The sequence below is a fragment of the Chinchilla lanigera genome, unplaced genomic scaffold (assembly GCF_000276665.1).
Source record: "Chinchilla lanigera isolate Chin_1 unplaced genomic scaffold, ChiLan1.0 scaffold00043, whole genome shotgun sequence".
NCBI classification, from domain to species: Eukaryota; Metazoa; Chordata; class Mammalia; order Rodentia; family Chinchillidae; genus Chinchilla; species Chinchilla lanigera.
In genome coordinates this window covers 18,720,939-18,740,255 of record NW_004955444.1, presented here as the reverse complement: position 1 = coordinate 18,740,255, position 19,317 = coordinate 18,720,939, and the positions used below count along the sequence as shown (strand labels likewise).

General features: G+C 33.6%; 1 long non-coding RNA gene across 2 annotated transcripts in view; it reads right to left on the bottom strand.

Annotated features, from left to right (window-relative positions):
* Positions 1-5,993: 5,993 nt before the first annotated feature.
* The window catches only part of LOC102004017, a 37,523-nt gene continuing 24,199 nt past the window's right edge, over positions 5,994-19,317 (bottom strand). The window contains exon 3 of one of the 2 annotated variants that reach the window (XR_262282.1): positions 5,994-6,266. This is a non-coding gene — a long non-coding RNA (uncharacterized LOC102004017). Of the gene's footprint in view, positions 6,267-14,583; positions 14,772-19,317 lie in introns of those variants that run through there. The other variant, XR_001235489.1, reaches the window with a different exon arrangement.

Sequence of the window (19,317 nt, the reverse complement as noted above, 5' to 3'; positions counted from 1 at the left end):
AGAATCAATATTGTCAAAATTAATAAACTTCCAAAATTTGTTTATATATTTAACTCAATCCTAATCAAAATATGAATCCATCACAGAGCTAGAAAAGTAATCCTAAAATTCATATGGAACCAGTAGAGACCTAGAATAGCAAAAGGCAATCCTAGGCAACAAAATCAAAGCAGAATGCATCATGGTCACAGACTTCAAGTTATACTACAGAGCTACAGTCATAAAAACAGCACAATATAGACAAAAATAAACATGTGGATCAATGAAACAGAGTAGAGGATGCAGAAACAACTCAACCACTTTAGCTACCTAATCTTTGATAAAAGTTATGCTGGAGGAAAGATAGCCTCTTTAACAAACAATGTTGTGGAAAGTGGGTATCCACATACAGAAGACTCAATCTAGACCCATATCTTTCACTATGTACTCAGATAGACCCAAAGATCTAAATGTTAAAACAGAAACACTTAATTTGCTGTAAAATAAAGTAGATCAACTCTTAAAGTCATTGGCATAGGCAAGTACTTTCAGAGTACAGGTCAAATAATAAAATAATAAAATAATACTTTGGCTTATTAAATTGTCTTACCATGATTTTTGTCACAAACTGAGTTGGACAAGAACTGAATCAAGCTCAATGGTTAGTTTCAATGTTGACTTTGTGGGTAAATTTGATTTGGTTATTGTCCAATTCTATTTGTGATCAGAATCATGGCAAGAATTAAATTCATGAACTGAGGTGCCACTGTTCCAAAAATCAAAAAATGGGATCATATCAAGTTAAAGTTTCTGCACACCAAAGGAAATAATGTACAGAGTGAAGAGAATGGAAATATTTTTGCTAGCTCTTCCTTGGAAAGAAGACTAATAATGTAGAACATATAAAACTCAAAAAAATAATTAGACAACCTCCTAAAAAATTAGAGACCCAGTAAAAAAATAGGCAACTGAAATGAAAAGAAATTTCTCAGAAAAATAAATACAGATGGCCAAGAATACATGAAAAATGGTTAAACATTACTGTCCATCAGAGAAATGCAAATCAAAGCAACATTGAGATTCCATCCCACTCCAAAAAGAATGGCTATCATCAAGAAATGAAATAAGTGTTGACAGGGAAAAATGAACTCTTTTACATCGCTGATAGTAATGGAAATTAGTACAACCATTATGACAATTAGTAGGGAGATTCCTCAAAAAAACTGAAACTAGAAATTCCATTCAATGCAGCTATTCCTTTTCTAGATATCTTCCTAAAAGCATTAAGATATTGTATTACAGTAATACATGCATATCCATGTATATAGAAGCATAATTCACAATAGCTAAATTTTTGAAACATGCCCATCAATAAATAAATTGATTAAGAAAATGTGTCATTTATACACAATGAAGTACTACTATGTCATAAAGAAGAATAAACTAGAGTCATTTGTAGGAAAAGGGATTCACCTTGAGACAATAATGTTCGGTGAAATAAATCAAATGCACAAGCTTAAATATGGCAGACTTGGTTGTCTCTTCACTCTGTACATTATTTCCTTTGGTGTGCAGATGCATAAGTTTAAATATCATTTCTCTTATATGAGATATCAAAAATATAAATACAGAGCAAAATAAAAGATGGATAATGAGAAATAGGGAGGCAGATCTCTTGCAGATGGGAAATAGATCAACAGATAGAGGAAGGGAGAAAGGCAGAAAAGAGAGGGAAGAGGATTTAAAAATTAGAAGTAACATGCTTTGTGTACATATACCAGCTCCTCACAAGGAATTTTAACATGATGTCTTAAAATTTTATACTAACAAAAATGTATAAAAATTGAAACAAAAAAAAAGTAATAGCCAGAAATCACTTTGTTTCTTGTGATCTCAACTGTGAATGGAATGTAATAAAAATACTACCTGATTGGGTTAGCAATGAGGTTTCATTGTTTGTATGTAAAGTGCTTTGGAGAGTACCTAGCACATAATGATCATTTCATCCTACTTCACCCAATATTTTAAGGTTCTGACATTCAGCTATTTTCAGTAATAGATGGTAGTAAGACAGAATAGCCCTTTCCAACGAGTAAGCCACATATTAGGAACTGAAGGAAAAATTTCCTGCAGTGCAGCAGAGATTTGATATAGATACAAGGGAGAAACATGACTATGAAGATATGAAGCAATTTCTGTTACTGTTGGAGGTAATGACAATACTAAAGAAGAAATGGAAAATAAAAGATGGCTCTGGAAATGGAATTTGTTGGTGAAACACTGGAGGAATTAAAAGAAAACTGAAAAATTTTAGAGAGTCTAGTACAAAAAGAAAAGAAATCTAATAAAGTTGTGGCTATAAATCAAGCACTCAATGAGACTTAAATTTAGTTGACAAACATCTACAGAAAAATTACTCATCACTCAATTACAGTGCTACTGAGCAGAGAGAAAAGAAATGAAAACACTGATCTACCAAGAAGGTGGGGGCAGTGGTAGAGATTTGCCCCAGCAAGGATGAGTACCTCTTTATTGACATCATTTAGAATTGCCAGGGCTTGATGATAATAAAATGTTGGCCTGTCCTCTATGATAGCTATTAATTTCATTACTTCCCTACAGATAATTTACACAGAACTCAATGCAGACTGTTCACTGCCCCTGCTTGTGAATCTACTGACATCAGTTGAGATCTTTAAGGGTCATGCAGGGTACTAAGAAACCACTTAGGTGGAATAGTCATAGTTGGAAGCATTACATAGGAACCTAGGAACCACTCCTTCTATGAATCTTCACAATAAATTGTAGTTGATATAAATATTTAGATGTACAAAGTAACATTACTTCAAAATAAAAAATCAAACCCCAAACTAGAAACTACAGGTAAATTTTTATCCTACCTAATGTTGAACAGATCACTTTAAAAACTAGCAAGATTATCAGAATTAGCAAGTAAGAAAGCATCATGAGCAGTTAAATTTAAATTTTGGATAAATAATGAAAATAATTGTATTACAATTGTATCCAAAATATTATGTGAAGATACTTATACTAAAATTATTGTGATATAAAATTCAAATTTGATACAATATACTATATTTTCCAGTGAACTTATCAAAATATGGCAAAACCCATATAATGGGATTTTTATTTAACCAGTATCAACTGGGCTTCTCCCGTGTGTACCAGAACAATGTCAAGCACTGAAGCAGAGGAAGCTTAAATTTCTATGCCTCTAATTTTCTCCAGTTCCCTGTTTGGGGCTACAGGAATGTATATGCTTTTGTACAAGTTTTGTAACTAAGATATTTTGGCTGTAGATAGTTCAGACCACTATTTCTAGTCAGTCTGATTTTCATTCTATAATACCTTTCCTGTACGGTGATGCAGTAGCTACACATACTTTGTAATTCTTCTGTGGGGAACTTATTTGGGAATACTCTCAATTTGTGTTAGATGGGTTATAACTTTGCAGTTTGCCATCCCTTCTGAGTTGAGTTCCATTGTATTAGCCATCTTGATGTGGCTATTAATTCCAGGAACACTCATATCATCGTGTGCATTCATCTTGCCAGAGTTTGTCTCATGATCTGAAAATGCCTGCGGCTCTCCGCACTGGACATATATGCATAGAGGAGAAAAAGTGAGAGTTGAAATGGATGCAGAGAGAGGATAGCATGCAATAAGTTCTTTAAAATTAGAAAACTTCTAAATGACTGAAAGAAAATTGACATTTTCCCAGATTTGATAGCAATTCTAAAAATGTATGTGACATCAACAATAATAATTATGGAGCAAAAAAAAACCCTTTTCTAAACTATTACAATATAAAACACATTTTAACTGACACTGTATATTTTTTCATTTTTTACTCCTCTCTAATGAAAATTATAATACAAAATTTTTATTTACTATTAATTAAGGATTATGCAGTGTCTTGGTTACTTTTCTCTCGTTCCTGGGACAAAATACCTGATGCCCAAAATTAAGGAAGGGAAGGTTTATTACGCTTACAGTTTGTGGAGGTTTCAGTCTGTATTTGGCAGATTACAAGGCAGAGTGGCACATGGCAAAGAGCTACAGCTCAGGGCGGCAGAACACAGCTAAGCTGCAAGCACACACCAGGGCGGAATGGGGGAGGAATGTCCTCAAACACTCTTTTCCTCTCCTTACATATGCAAACTATCCACCCCAAGGTGGGTGTAGCTCTCTCACCCACAATCATTCAACTCTAATAGCCTGCCCCATGGTCACATGAGGCTTTGGAGGGGACACACAGACATAAACCATAACATGCAGCAAAAATGTTTAGACAATTCATTATTATAAATTTTTATTTTCTGTTATTTGTAAGTTTCTTACACAGTATAGTTCAGTTGTACTTTTTGTTTTCATTTTGAATTTAAAAACTTTTCATGCATCAATTTATGTTTTTAAGAAGTGCAGCTTAATTGTAGAAGCTCCAGGCTTGCAAAACCTGGATCTATCTTTAAAAACAGTACCAGACACAGCCACTGTTAATTGCCATCATTTTGTTCTGAAACCCTGTATCATTTTTATTGTTTTTGCTTTGTTTTGGTTTCGTTTATGTTGTTGGTATTTTACTACTGTACTTTTTTATTATTCTCTTTAAAATAAAAAAATAGATTTAAAGAAATTAGCACAGAGTTCAGAAAACAGCCAATAAATAAAATATGTAAGTGAAGTAAATAGGGATGGTGATAATTGGTATGGAAGGAAAAAACAAGAAAGGAAGATAAGGAATTCTGGATGAACAGAGGTGCAGTTCTAAATACAGCAGACTCTAGGAAAGCCTCATAAGAAGAAAACATTTGACTAAAGATGTTGAGGGAGTAGCCCCCACAAATACAGAGGAAGTGGAGACCACTGGTAGTAACTCACTAAGCCATCAGTGTCCAGGGCAAAGCATTGAGTTCCACATGGGGGGAGCACAGGAGGGGATAATTAGAAGAGGAGATGGGTGTGGAGGAAGACTTTATAGGCAAAGCTTGTGTAATATTGGGACTGTTGTGGATTTGTTAAAAGTCAGACAACTAGAATATTCCAAAAAGGAAACATGAACTGACATAATTTAGAATTATTTTAGCTGCCAGGTTGTACAGAGGCAAGTGGAGAAAGGTAATTTAGGAAGCAATTGATTCACCTAAGAGATGCTAGAATTTTGTCTGACTGGTGAAAAGAGCTTTCACACGGGATCCCTTTTGGAGCCAGTGAGAAGATTTAATAAATGAGGTAATGTAGGAATCAAGTTGTAGTTTACTATGATAAGAAAGATCATGGAGAAGTGAGCTTTGAAGAGAGATCAAACCCTTTGAATTTGAGAAGTTATTTGGATATCTCATGAAAAATATCAAGTAAGCAGTTAACTGTGAGCTTGGAATTCAGGGGAGAGGTCTAAATTAGATATGCAGATGTCTAAACCAATGAAAACTAGAAGTGATCACCAAAGGAGTGAAAGTAAGTAAAGGAAAATATTCAAGGACTCAGCCTGGGCCCTTGATGCCTAAGAGGTTGGAGAGACGATGTGGAAACTACAGAGCAGACTGACAAGGAACTCTCAGCGATGTGAGACAAAAAGCCATACGATGTCTTGTCCAAGAAGCCTAGTAAAGAAAGGGTGGGTAAGAGCACATAGCTTGGCCAGAGGATGCTTCAATCAAATGAGATAAAATCTGACCTTTGAATTTGGCAAAAGGGAATCCATTGATGATCTTCAGAAAAGCAGTATTCATGAATTTGGGAAACAAAAGGCCTCGTTTAGATGATTTCAAAGAGAGTGGGAGAACATGAAGAGGAATTTAGACAACTCATTGAGTTGATAATGTATTTACTTGTGTAATTTGATAGAAAAGTGTGAGGAGAATCTTTTTTTTACATAGATGACATGTCAAACTGTTCAAATATTAATGAGAATTGACCAGTAGTGAGAGAAACATTTATAAGTAAGAAATATTTTACTAAATAAAAAATTGACTATGACTACCTATTGGAAATTTATTTATTGAGTACTTAGTATAAAGCAAGGTGCTATGTACTTTGCAGAACAACTTTATTACATTTGGTTTTTTTTTGTATTAGTTTCTCTAAATTTTTCCATTTTTCTTTCAGCTCCTGTAATATATTTCACCAACCAATTCCATTTCCAGAGCCATATTTTATTTTCCATTTCCTTCTTCAGGATTGTCATTATCTTCAACAGTAATACAAATTGCTTCAAATCTTCATAGATTTTGGCTGGGTCCTTGTAAATCTCTCTGAGCAGTCTTCTTTGAAACAAACAAAACAAAAACAACAAACATTAAAAGACAGTTAACAATCATTTTAAGGGGCAGCAGGTTCTTCCTACCTCCCACAAACACAGGTGATTACCCCTGAATTATTTGTCTACCAACAAATAAGACCTTCTCTTCCTAGTTTTTCCACCTAGTATAATTTCTAAATCCAAGGCATTACATTTAAATACATGAATAGGAATACATAATAATCTTATGATATTTTCCAGTAGAAAATAAGATAAATTTAAGTTTTGGTAAAATCTTAATCTTCAGTTAGCTATTTGTTATATTCCATAAACATGGGTAATATTTGAAAACTAAGGCGAAAAAAACATAACATTCCAATATGAAATTCACCTTGAAAATAAACTCTAATCCCTTGGAGAGGAAACTACATACACCTTCTATGTTTTTTTTTTCTACAAACAATCATCATTTTTCAAGAATTATAATGAATCTTTCTAGCAATCCTTGGTGCTGTTGAATGATAAGCATATCTATTTCTATACATTTTTGGATATGTTTAGCTCTATTTGAACAAATTACATAAGCTTATAGAGTCATTCCATTTTCTTTTCCCATTAAAATTTAGCTTTGCTTATGTCATCTCTGATATTAGTAATCATATTTTCAATAGAATTTTGAGCCACATTATTTTGATTTCAATGCACAAATAAGCAATATAACCATTCTGGCTGCATTATAATCTTCCTTTCTTTAATTATTATTCCTTAGAATACTGGCTTCCTAGTTTATGGGCTTTAAAATATATTCCTATTTTCTATTCTGAAGCAGTTCCTTTTAGTTGAGAAGGAAAGGGCACCTACATATATGCCATTCTTTTGAAACTGTACTTTATCATTTCAATGGTCATTGTATCTAACCCATTAGGTATTGGAATATGATATTGTGCTATCATAAAAGAAACAGAATTTTAGAACTCCACAGAGCTGAATATAAATCAGCAAGTAGCTTGAATTTAGAATCAAATATTAGAAACTGTAGGAACTCTGAAAAAGTGCTTTCATTTTGTTATATTTGGATGCTATGGAAATATTCAGATCTATTTGGGGCTTCTTCTTATGAAGGAGATATGAATCACTCTATGATGTCCAGGTATTTCGAGTTAATAAGTAATCACTGTGTTCTTATAACAATCTTATGCCAAACCAGATAGGCAAATAGGCTTAAACTGTAGTGCCAATTCTCATGCCTTGGTAGGCCTGACTAGGAATTTGTATGGCATTCTGTTGGCAGCAAGAAAGAGCTCCATGTGCAACAGTGAGGTCTGCAAGGGATATAGAGGAAGATGGAGCCCACATGTTAATCTCCTGGGACTAGATAGCACCCAAAGAGTCATGGCAGTTCAGCTCAGACATGTGCTCTGTCCCTAAATACCTCACAATCACTTGTTTTGAATTTCATTTTCTTTGCTGTTTAACAACAGCTATTTTTTAAAAGTTGTTTTAAAATATAAGTTAATAAATATTTGTTTTGGTTTTTATACCAAACACCTAATAAATGTTGTTTGAATGTGAGTTTATGTTTACAGGTAAAAAGAGACTGAATGATTTAGCAAATATATATGCACAAAGCACCACAGTAGTTATAAAATTAAGAAAGAGTGATTTTTTTTTTTTTTGCAGTGCCGAGCATTGAACCAAAGGTCTTGCCCAAAGTTTTAAACACTTTCTATAGAAGTCTTTAAAATATCTATAGACCTTTGTCTGATCCACTGAGGAAGTAGGGGGAGGGGCGAATAGACTCTAGAATTAGGGATTCTTTGTTAATTTTCATGTGTACACATACAGCTACCACACACTAGCAACACACACTATATAGTGTTAGATACCAAAGAAGTTAACATTATGCTATCTCAAAATATGCCAAACTGGTGTATTGGTTCTTTCAAGCTGAAATCACTGGAGGACTTGTAACTTTACAAACAGCTGTCTCACATGACTTTCCCTCTATGCAGCAAGCAATAAATATCCTGTCAGGAAGGGCGAGTAAACACCCTGAAGTAGCCTTTATTTTCCACTGGCTTTTATCTCCTTCCCATACAAGCTCTTCATAACATCCCTAGAATGTCACTTTCTTTTATTCTTCAAAAAATGTATTATTTGTTTAAAAGGTATTTAAGCCTCATGCTTCAGTCATTTCTTTAGACTTCACTCTCTTGTAAAGATCCCCATGTACATATAAAAATAATAAAACTTGTGTGCCTTTCTCTTATCAATCAGCTCTTTATTAACATAGTTCTTAGCTCTAGCAAAAGAGCACACATAAGACTTAAGGGAGGAACTTTAGGTCTGTCCCTTGGCATAATATCATAATTGTTGAACATTTTATTTTTATATTATATGTACAACCATACACATACACAATTATCCACACTGTATAGATGAAAAATTGAGGCTTAATAGGACAGTAACTTACCTGAGATGTCAGGTACTACCATAATAGCAAAACCAGCACTTAAACCTAAGTCTGTCTGTCTACAGAGCTGAAACTCTAAATTATCATGTAAATGATTCAGCACTCACACAGCTACTCAGGTACAAGTAAATAGGTGACAGGTGACTATTTTCAGGAACATCCTCTAACAACTTTGCACGCAGGAGAGGTAAGTCTGGAGGAAGGATTCCGTGTTTGTGGAGTATGGTTCATCAGACACTCCTGTGACTTCCGCAGCCCAGAAGACCTGGATTGCTGGGCCCATGTTCCTGATGACTAACGAATACTACTTCCTGTTCCAGGCTATTTACCTTTTTAAGATCACACTGGGTGTGTGAATGAAAGACTACTTCCTTCCTAGGACTCAAGTGTACTCAAATACATGTTGTTTGTGATGAGTCTTCCATTAACTTGATCCCAGAGTTGGTCCACTCCTTTCTACCTTGCTGTTTCTCTTTAACCCAAAAGAGTTACTTTTTGTTCATATAATTCTCCATTTTTTTTCTTAATTTATCGTTTCCCCTTCTTCTTTTCCCCTTTAGAGAAATACTTTTCTTTCCAAATATATAAATTATACATCATTACTTAAAATCATATATTCTACATTCTTCATGAATGTTTGTCTGTAGCTTTAATTAAAGTAGCGTTACCAGATGACACAACATGAAATTTTTTAAAGCTTCTGAAATGTGATGCCAAATTGCTCTGTAGAAATGCTGGATTTATTGCTTTGCTAGGAACCATGCCTATGACCACTGGTTCTGCTGTACCCACACCAGCATCACATTCAAATTTAAAAGATATTCTTTCTAATTTGAGGAATGTAAATATCATCATTTTTGTATTTGCATTAATTTGAATCATACATGCATATGAGTACTTTTGCACATTTATTTTCATATTTATCTTTCTTATATTGTTTATGACATCTAATTTTAAAAATCAGAATTAAAATTTGTCTTAATTATTCATGATATCTTTACATTCAAGATCATTAATAGTAAATATAATTTATAAATTATATTTTAGTATAAAAATGTAAAATATACATACATTAAGTATATAAATATATAAATATAAGATTATCTTTATTTGAAAACATAGATCAAATCAAATATCTACAATCTACCTAATTTATCAAGCATCGTAGCTTGGTAACACAGTACACAAAAAGATAAAGTGTTCTGAGATCTCACGGCTTACTGGAAGCTGTGCCATACTGTCCCTGCCCAGCAGCAGAGGACCATACCACATATGACTAATCTGGGAAAAAACTGAAATTTGAGGTACAATTTCTACGCAATGTGTATCACTTTTGAGGTATCATAATGTCAAAAAATCTAAGTCAAACCATGTCAATCAAGGACCAGAGCGTTATACACGGTTGATGAAGCACCCACTACCAAAGAAGCAGAGAGCAAGTTGATTCAGGAAGTGGGTGGCAGGCAATTAAAGGTGCTCTGGAGAGATGGCAGTGCTGAGGTTAACTGGCATTGATTGCTGAGGGGAAATTTTAAAAAACTTTGTCACTCTTCAGGACAGAGTTGATCTGAAGTATGTACCAGCTCCTGTTAGTCCTTTGTTGAAGGCTTCTGGAGGAGAACGGTTATTACTTCTCAGCCACCTTACTGACTGAGCAAAGTGAGCCCTCTACCAAAGTTATGCAGATAAAGGCAGTTGGAATAGTGCTTGCATCTACTCAGATGGTCAGCCCAAGGGACAAGGACTATGCGTCAATTTGTAGCTTCCTTGTTTTCTTCATGTGCTGCTTGTGTTAAATTTCTATCCTGTCCAAGTATGCAGGCATCTCTCTCTCCATCATATAACATTCATTTTCTGTGATTATACCTCTGTCTTTTTCCATATGAAATTTATATAGATATTCTTTATCTCTTGGCAAATCTTTTTCTACTCTCTAGTTAGAATAACACTGTTTGAGTGTTCACAACATGCTGATTAGTGTTACATAGTTTACATGGATTGTTTCATTTTATCAATAATTCCTTGACAAACTTACTGTTCTCTCCTCCAGTCTCCACCTGGGTAAACTGAGACTTGGAGATCAAATAAGCTTTCAAACCATCATCAAACCCAACAATCTACTCTTAGTCTTACTCTTCAACAGTGCTCCGTGTGTCTTTCCTAACTTGGAGTATATCCTCCTTACCTTCACCCCTGATTCTCTGATGTACTGATAGATAGCTAGATAGCTAGATAGCTGGATGGACAGACAGATAGATGATAGATAGATAGATAGATAGACAGATTGTAGATAAATAGATAGATGATAGATAGATAGACAGATAGATTGCAGATAAATAGGTAGATAGATGATAGATAGATAGATTCATATATGTGCCTATAGACACATACAGACAAACATATGAGCACACAGTACACACTTATAAAGCTTTAAGGTCTCTTTTATCCTCCAATTCTGTCTCTTCCTTGTCATTCTTTAACCTTCAGTGAACTGAATTACTGCCAATCTCTTCCTTTTCTGTTGTTTTATGAGAATTACCACCCCCAAACTAGCAGACAGAGTGAGGTACCTTGATGACATGGAGGTGATATAAGAAGAAAGGAGACTGTGTACAATTGCACATGCAAGGCAGAAATAGAACTAAGGACTGAGGAGCCAGGAGGCAGGCGTCAGGAAGCAGCTGGGATACATCCCCACTTTGGGAGGGATGTGGAAACCGTTACCTAGGGGAAAGGCTGTGCTCTATGTTAGTGTACTTTCATACTTTAATCTGTTGTTAGTCCATTTCACACTCTGACTGCAAAGACTAGCAACAGTCAGCCTTACATTTTGACATTGGGAGTTGACATTTCTTTATTCTTAGTCCTCATTTGTTCATAAGTATTTTACTGAGAAATTTGAATGGTGCAGAACAAGGTAAACAATAAAGCATTTTAAGTGCTCAGCTCATACTTTAATTTGACATCAAAACAAAATATTTTGAACACTTAAGTGATTTTATAGTTCTCTAGCTTATTTTTTTCTATTGAATTGTTTTGCACCATTGTTGGTTGAATTTTTATATATCTTCTCGTTGTTGAAATCATATCAATAAAATAGATTATCAAAAATGTATATACTCATATTTTAATACTTTATAATTAGATATATATTCCATGCTTTTAAAACTTTAATAAGAAGCCATTAGTAATTACTGTTATTTAATTCATACCTAATATCCTTTCTTACCAAAATTAAAACCTTATTGGAGACATTTATTCAAACAGTAAACGTTTTTCCTAATGAGTTACCAATTCATTCCCCACACAGCATGTTCTAATTTGTGCTTTTAGTGGTTTCTACAAGCATATGGAGACCAACTGTGGTTAAGTTTAGGGATCTTCTGTACAAAAATATGGTAATTGCTTTTGTTTTCCTGATTGCTGTCTAAGACAGTTTCAAACATTTTCAACGTTATCTTTATGCACAAGATCCCTAACTGCACATCCCACCCCGTGTAAGCAGATGAATTTCATGTGGAACTTACTGAGTAGGGTGCATTAATCTGTCCAGAGGTTCTATGGTTTTTAGGAAACATCAACCACTGGCTCATAATTGACAAATTGTTCCCAGATATCAGACATCATCTGACTTGTTATTTCCACAGTGCCATAAACACAAAAACTGAAGAGACAGAAGAGGTAAAAAGCCTTTTGTAACATAAAAGAAAAAAGCAAGATTGGCATATCCTTTGTTTGTGGGTTTTTCATGTTTTTTTTGTTTTGTTTTTTTTTGTTTTTTTGTGTTTTTTTGGTTGGGGCAACAATAATACAGGCATCTTTCTGAGTGATTAAAGCAGTGAAGTGTATTCTCTGGTTCATAAATAATGCCCTATTACTTTTCTTCAAAGACAAGTAAACCTTGACAGACTGACCTTTTCTAGGGCAAGAGTTGTTTCTGTGCCATAAATTATACTGTAAAAAGAGTGGAAATGCTACTGAGAAATGTGTGACAAAATAAGATTAAAGATTACTACACATAAAAGATTGTTGTTTTATTAATGGAGTCCTGTCAATGGGATGAAAAATCCTTAGTCTTCTTCTGGATTCTGAGATCATGTCTAGCTAAAAAGTAGGAAGGCGTTTTCTAAGAGGTAATTAATGCATCAAAATAACAATATTTTGTTTAGGATATTTTTTATTTCACCTGAATTATATTTGCTTCTAAAATAAATATACTTTGTCAAACAAGCTTGTACAATGTGCAGTCATTTGCTTGCAGAGACTGGCTTTGATCATGCAGTTGGCTGGTTTTGGTGTTATGTATGCAGGTGTCACGAGATTAAAGGGAAACACTTTGCTGAACAGAAGCTCAGCCTGCTATCTTCATCAGTGGGTTGTGCATCGCCAAGAGTAACAAGCACATGGTAATTCTCAAACCATTAATTTATTTGGTGAGCACTCAGTCTGACAGAGTCACCCATGTCACTTTGAAGAAAAGGAAAATAATCACATGGTGACTTCCATTGTAAAAATGGCTCTGAATTTTTCTTATGCTACACTTGTTTCCAGTCTTATTGATTAGTAAAGAACAACTTAAAATTATAGAGCCCAAAATAGTATTTGAAATATAATGAAGGATTTAAGTCTGTTTAGATTAAATAACAGTTCAAGAGATTATGAGGATTAAAGGTCTTTGTGAGCATCTACATCCTGTTTAAAAAACATATTATTCTTTTTTATGCTTTCATTACTGCATTTTATATTGTTGTTATTATTATCCCTGCCCAAATTTCCATTAAAATCCAAACTATGTGTTTAAAATATTCCTTCATGGTCGCTTTGGAGATGTGATTGCAATCTTAAGTTTATCAAACAATGATCAAAGGATAAAAACCATCGTGATACAGGAAAAGGTAAAGGAAAAAATACACAATATATCAGAAAATATATTTTAAACAATAAATCTTAATACTATATCCATTCAAGTTTTAGAGATCTTTATTGTATGGCAGTAGTAGATATACAGTGCAGCAAAACAGAAATAGAAACAAAGCATCATACTATAGGATTTAATTAAAGTTTTCAAAACTTTCCCTGGAATTTGATCTAGCATGGTTCACTTAAATAATAACACCTCTCTTTGTTAGATAGAGCATATGCTCAACATGGCATGTTGTTATAAATTACTCCTTGTCAGAAAGAAGAATATATACACTGGTTGTGCACTACTTTGCCATTCTTTATAACAGAAAACAGGGTATCAGTGTTACCTTCATTATACTAGGAACAGAAATGTATGCCTTAATACACACACACACACAAACACACACACCTGTTTTAAAGATAGCTGTCAGGAAGCCAAATGACAAAATGAGATTAATGTTGCCATGAGCACCCATCTGTTTCTCAGACAATATAAAATTTGGTTCATGCACACAGAGCAATGAGAGGAGTGGAGCATCTATTTTTCATAGTTTTCATTGTATACAGCAAAACGATTTTTTTTAATTTTCAAATAGAGCTTAATTTCTCTCTCCTGCATGCATTCCATTCACCTCACTTGTGAACTATTTGAGGAGAGATCCAACTATTCAAACTTTTCTAATGGTCTGAGTACAAATCAAAATATGCACTAAATCATATTATTTTTAATATATGCACAAGAGAGCTAGGATAATTTCTATTGCTTTATTGGAAGGAGCTGTTAATGCTTAATTGTTTAATCAGTCTTGCATACTCATATCTGGTAATCTGAGCAACTAATTTGAAGACAACAATATGGAATATAACAACCATTGTTAATTTCCCATCACTTTGTTTTGGAATTCTGTATCATTTTTACTGTTCTTATTTTTTTGTTTTTGTCTTGTTTTGGTTTTGGGTTTTTTTATTTGTTTGTTTTTTCTTTAAAATAAAATAATGAATATACCCCGATTTCCTTCTTCTTAGGCAGAAAAATTTGACTATTACTTTTTATTGGAAGTTTGAAGGCCCCCTGCATGATTGTTTACCGTGCCCATGTCCTTCCCATTCTTCTGGAGTGTACTACAGGGCATGTTCTTTAGCCAGCAAGACCTAAGGTAAGGCAGAAGTGGACAGTATATGTTAAGAATCTGCAGAAGCCAATACAGTTTTAGAAAATATCCACCACCTAAGAACCAGAACAATAGTGGCATTTCCAAATGCAGACATCAAGCTTTTGGACATCCCAAATCTAGGAACTTGTGTTGAATGTCAGAAAAACTTTTCCATACAGTTGGTTATGGAAATATACCCTATGTCTCTCACATTAAGAAAACCTTTCTCATTCTCTCTTTCTCATAGGAAGTGCACAAGCTGCTTATTTATCAGTAATTGGGCAAGCACGGGTCAGGTGTTTTCCCTGAACTCACTGGCAGGCCGCACAGTCCTACCAACACTGACAGGCTGTCAGAGTCACTCCGTGAAGTGAGTCTTTTGCCTCTATCTAAGGAAACTAATCCCTCTTGCAATTCTAAAAATGGTTAAGTGAGTAGAATGTTACTCCTGCTTCCAAATTCTCAGCTTTTAAATTCCAAATTTGGCACAATTGGATTTAAAGCTCTAATCTCATAAAGATAGAATTATTTTAAAGTGTAAAAACTGTATTTTAATGATTCCATACAGATGTTAACTCATGAGTGTCTAGCTCCTAGAATCTGCAGTTATGCAACTAAATTCATTAGAAGTTTCTGGAATAAAATTCTAAAGTAATGCTGCAGAATGCTTAAGTTACTCTAAGAAAATGTAAAAAGTTACATAAAAACAATTTATAGCTGCTTAAACATTGACACACATTAATATGTTCATAACAAGAACTACCTAAGATGTCATTTTAGGGGAAAACTAATGGAACACTCATATAAAGATTGAACAGAACTAAGGAAAATTCAGATTAAAATTATCTTCTTGGGCTGGGGATATAGCTCAGTGGCACAACGTCTGCCTGGCAAGTGCAAGGTCCTGAGTTCAATTCCCAGTACCAAACAATAAATAAAATAAAATAGAATAAAATTGGCCACTTAACCATAATATTCCCCAGTATTCTAAGAATAATTAGGAAGTCAAAACAGCCAGATTTTCCACATCTTGATAAAGAGTAGTTTTGTCCAAAACAGCAGCTGAAATCGACCATAAATGCTGTTTTTCTTTGCAAAGTTAGTGCTGTTACATTTGTCTCTGATACATATATTTTAAACTTACTACATGTCATACTGGTAAACGTTTACAAAATTATTGTTAACTGTAAAAAAGCAATAGATAACTAGACAGGTAGCATCAACACCATTATATTAGTGTCTCAAAAGAAAAGGGTCCAGCCTTAGCCCACAAGTTCTAAAAACTAAAGCCTTAAACATAGTAGAAGAAAATGCAGAATAGCTTTACTAGATGTGTGGAATGTCTTTCTCAGTAAGAGATATAATTCAGTAGTTATAGAAAATTATATTAGCAAAATTAATCATTGAAATTTAAAATTTAACACAACCAAGGAAGTTAAAATAGAAACTACAATCAAAAATGTAGCATGAAAACAATATTTTCCTATATTATTTAAAACTTCAAATTGATTAAATCATAACTCAAAAGAAATAATGAAATGATATGAATGCGTGAAGAACATGATAATGGTAATAAATTATACGATAGTTAGGAAAATTAATAGAGACATTTATACCCATCAAGTATTAAGAATGTGGAGTATTAACTAATAGGGAGTGGGTTTCAAAGAAAAATCATTCGGCAAACTCAGGTACAGGTAGTGGGAGAATGAGCACGGTACTGACTTGAGCCACTGGATCAATGATAAAAATATTGGTCCAGACTTACAAAAACTCAGAATGTTAGGCCCAAAAATTGAGTCAAAAACAGCTAACTGAAGAATCCAAGATCATACAAATCTTATCAGGTAGAGCCTGAGGCTGTGCTTGGCCTTCTGATTTCTGCAATTCCAGATTTCCAGGCTCTTTCTTTAATGTAATAAGCAGTTTTAAAATTTACTTAATAGGTGCTTTGAATAAATACTTTTAAAATTTATTTCTTTCCTTACACTAGTTATTAAAACTGAAGATTTTTTGGTAAAACATTACAATTTGGTAAAATATTAGAACCTGTTGCCACAATTTTCCAAAAGTTTTATTAATACTGTGATGTCAAATACTAGTTTCTTCATGTAGAATAACAGAGATTAGATTAAATACCTTGTAAATGGTTCCTGATATCTCTAAGATTTAGTGATTCAACTATTTTATGAATGTTTCAAAATGCTTCCTGTGTGAGAGTGTGTGCATGAGTGTGTGTGTGTGTGTCTTTTGTTCTCATTCTCTTTCAAGCTCAATGAGGACTATTCCAATTTCTTAACATCAAAATTTAGAAGTGTCATACTAAGCATTCACATTTTATTTGATTCTGCTTAGTGAAAATTAATTTCATACTTCATATTCATAAAAATCTAGATGTCCTAAAGTACATTTTTAGAAATCTGTTTCATTGTTATACAATGCTATAATTTCATAATATTATGCTAAATATGCAGTATATATTTTTAAAAATAAAAAGCCTACTACTTTAAATAATTACTGTTAATCTCTATCATTTTGTTTGAAACCTTGTATCATTTTTAATTTCCTTGCTTTGTTTTGTTTGTATTTTGTTATTGTTTTTTTTGTACTATTTTCTTTAAAATAAAAATTTTTAAAAAGTTACTATACCAAGGATATGTTTGTCTTTACAATGAGATCCAAAAAGATCCCTAAAAGAAAAGATCTTCATTTGAAAACACCTGCATAAGATTATATTTAAAATAAACAATGCTCTGTTGAAATTTAGAACGTCACACCAGAAGATTCTTTGAGCTTTTACTTTTTCACAGTATTGTGAATTGAACACTTTTACATTCCTCCTATATTTTGACCCTTTGGAGATTATAATAAGAAAATTACAATCAAGTAAATATTGATTTTCATTTGGGGTAAGATCTGTAGTTGTTCTCTTTCCTGTGCAAGTGGTTTTTTACACTGAGATTGTTGCCAGCTTAAGATGAATCTGCCCTTGTTGGAATATTCATATTAATTATGCAATAATTAATATTTTTCTATGCTGTTCATCTGTTTCTGCCAACAAATATTACTTATTAATGCAAAAAATGGCAGGGGAAGTAACCATGGTCCCTAAACGTACCTGCTGCATTTTTTAAAGGACAGGGACCGTTTTGACAAATTGAACACATGTTGATTAAGCATGTTCTTTCCAAAAGGCCACGAACACGTAATTTAGACTTCTAAGGTTTGTGAGTGTCTGGAATTCTTGTCAGGGAAGCATGGAGAACCACGATGGGTCCCAGCATGAGTTAACACAGTACTTGCAGGATTGATGGTTATTTTTTCTGTTTCTCCCACTGGGTGCATAGCTGTACTTTACTTTCAAATATGAATTTTGTGGTACCAATTAACATCAATCTTGAGCAGCCCAGGGCTCATCTGCTGAGCAAAGTATGAATGCAAAATTATTTCTTCTGAGATTCAGTGACAGCTTCTGTCTGGATGAACTTCCTCCACCTCTCAATCTCCTACGTGAACTTCACTTCCTCACTTCAAGACTCCCATCTCCAAAGCCCCGCTTGTTATTTCTGACCCGTTCTGGTTTGCAATGCACAACAGCTCTATAGTTGGCTCTCAGGCATCAAATAAAAATAACAAAGATTGCTCCTTTTATCTATTTTCTTAATTAGATTTTAATATTTTTATTCATAGAATTAAAGCTTACTGGTTGATGAACATTTTCAACATTTTATTCAGTAAATAGGTACTAAATACAAGTCAATACTTGTTTAAACCACAAGTTAATGGTAATCTGCTATAGAAACAATAAGAAACTAATACATTTGCTGAACATTTATTAGCTTTCCAACCATTGAGTTTTACCATACCTAAAATTTAAATACTAATATTGATTTTTACATGCCTTTACTTATAAAGATATGCTAAGATATTTGCATATTATTAAAAGTACAATAGGTACATTTGAGTGCAATTGTTAGTAATCAATAAACTCATAAAGATATCTACCAAGGAATGTAAAGGTAGAAATATCAACTTTGGAGACTGTCAATAGACTTAACAGAAATGAGAATAAGGGCTGCAGTAATATATGCTGAGGCTCTGCCTAAACATGTGAAATGGTTTTCTTTTCTACAGAAATGATCCTGTCACCTCAGTAATTACATTCTGGATTATAAGAGACTGGCTTGCTTAATTAATAGATATTCAATATCTGCTGGAAACTTACATGTCACCTGTTCAGGAGGGGATTGTGAAGCAAAAGAGAATCCTTCAAAATTGGCTTTCAGAGGTACACAAAAACAAAATAAGCAATTTGACACTATGCATAGTACAAGGACAAATATGTAGTATATGTTTTAGAGTATCTGTGGGATTCATACTTCAATGCTACTGAGGTTTTCATTTATTTCTTCTTATCTATTTTTTGTTTGTTTGTTTCTCATTGACTACTCTCTTTAAAATAAAAAAAAATATATAGAAACTCTTGATCATAGGGCTGGGGATTTAGCTCAGCGGCAAAAGCGCCTGCCTGGCAAGTGCAAGGT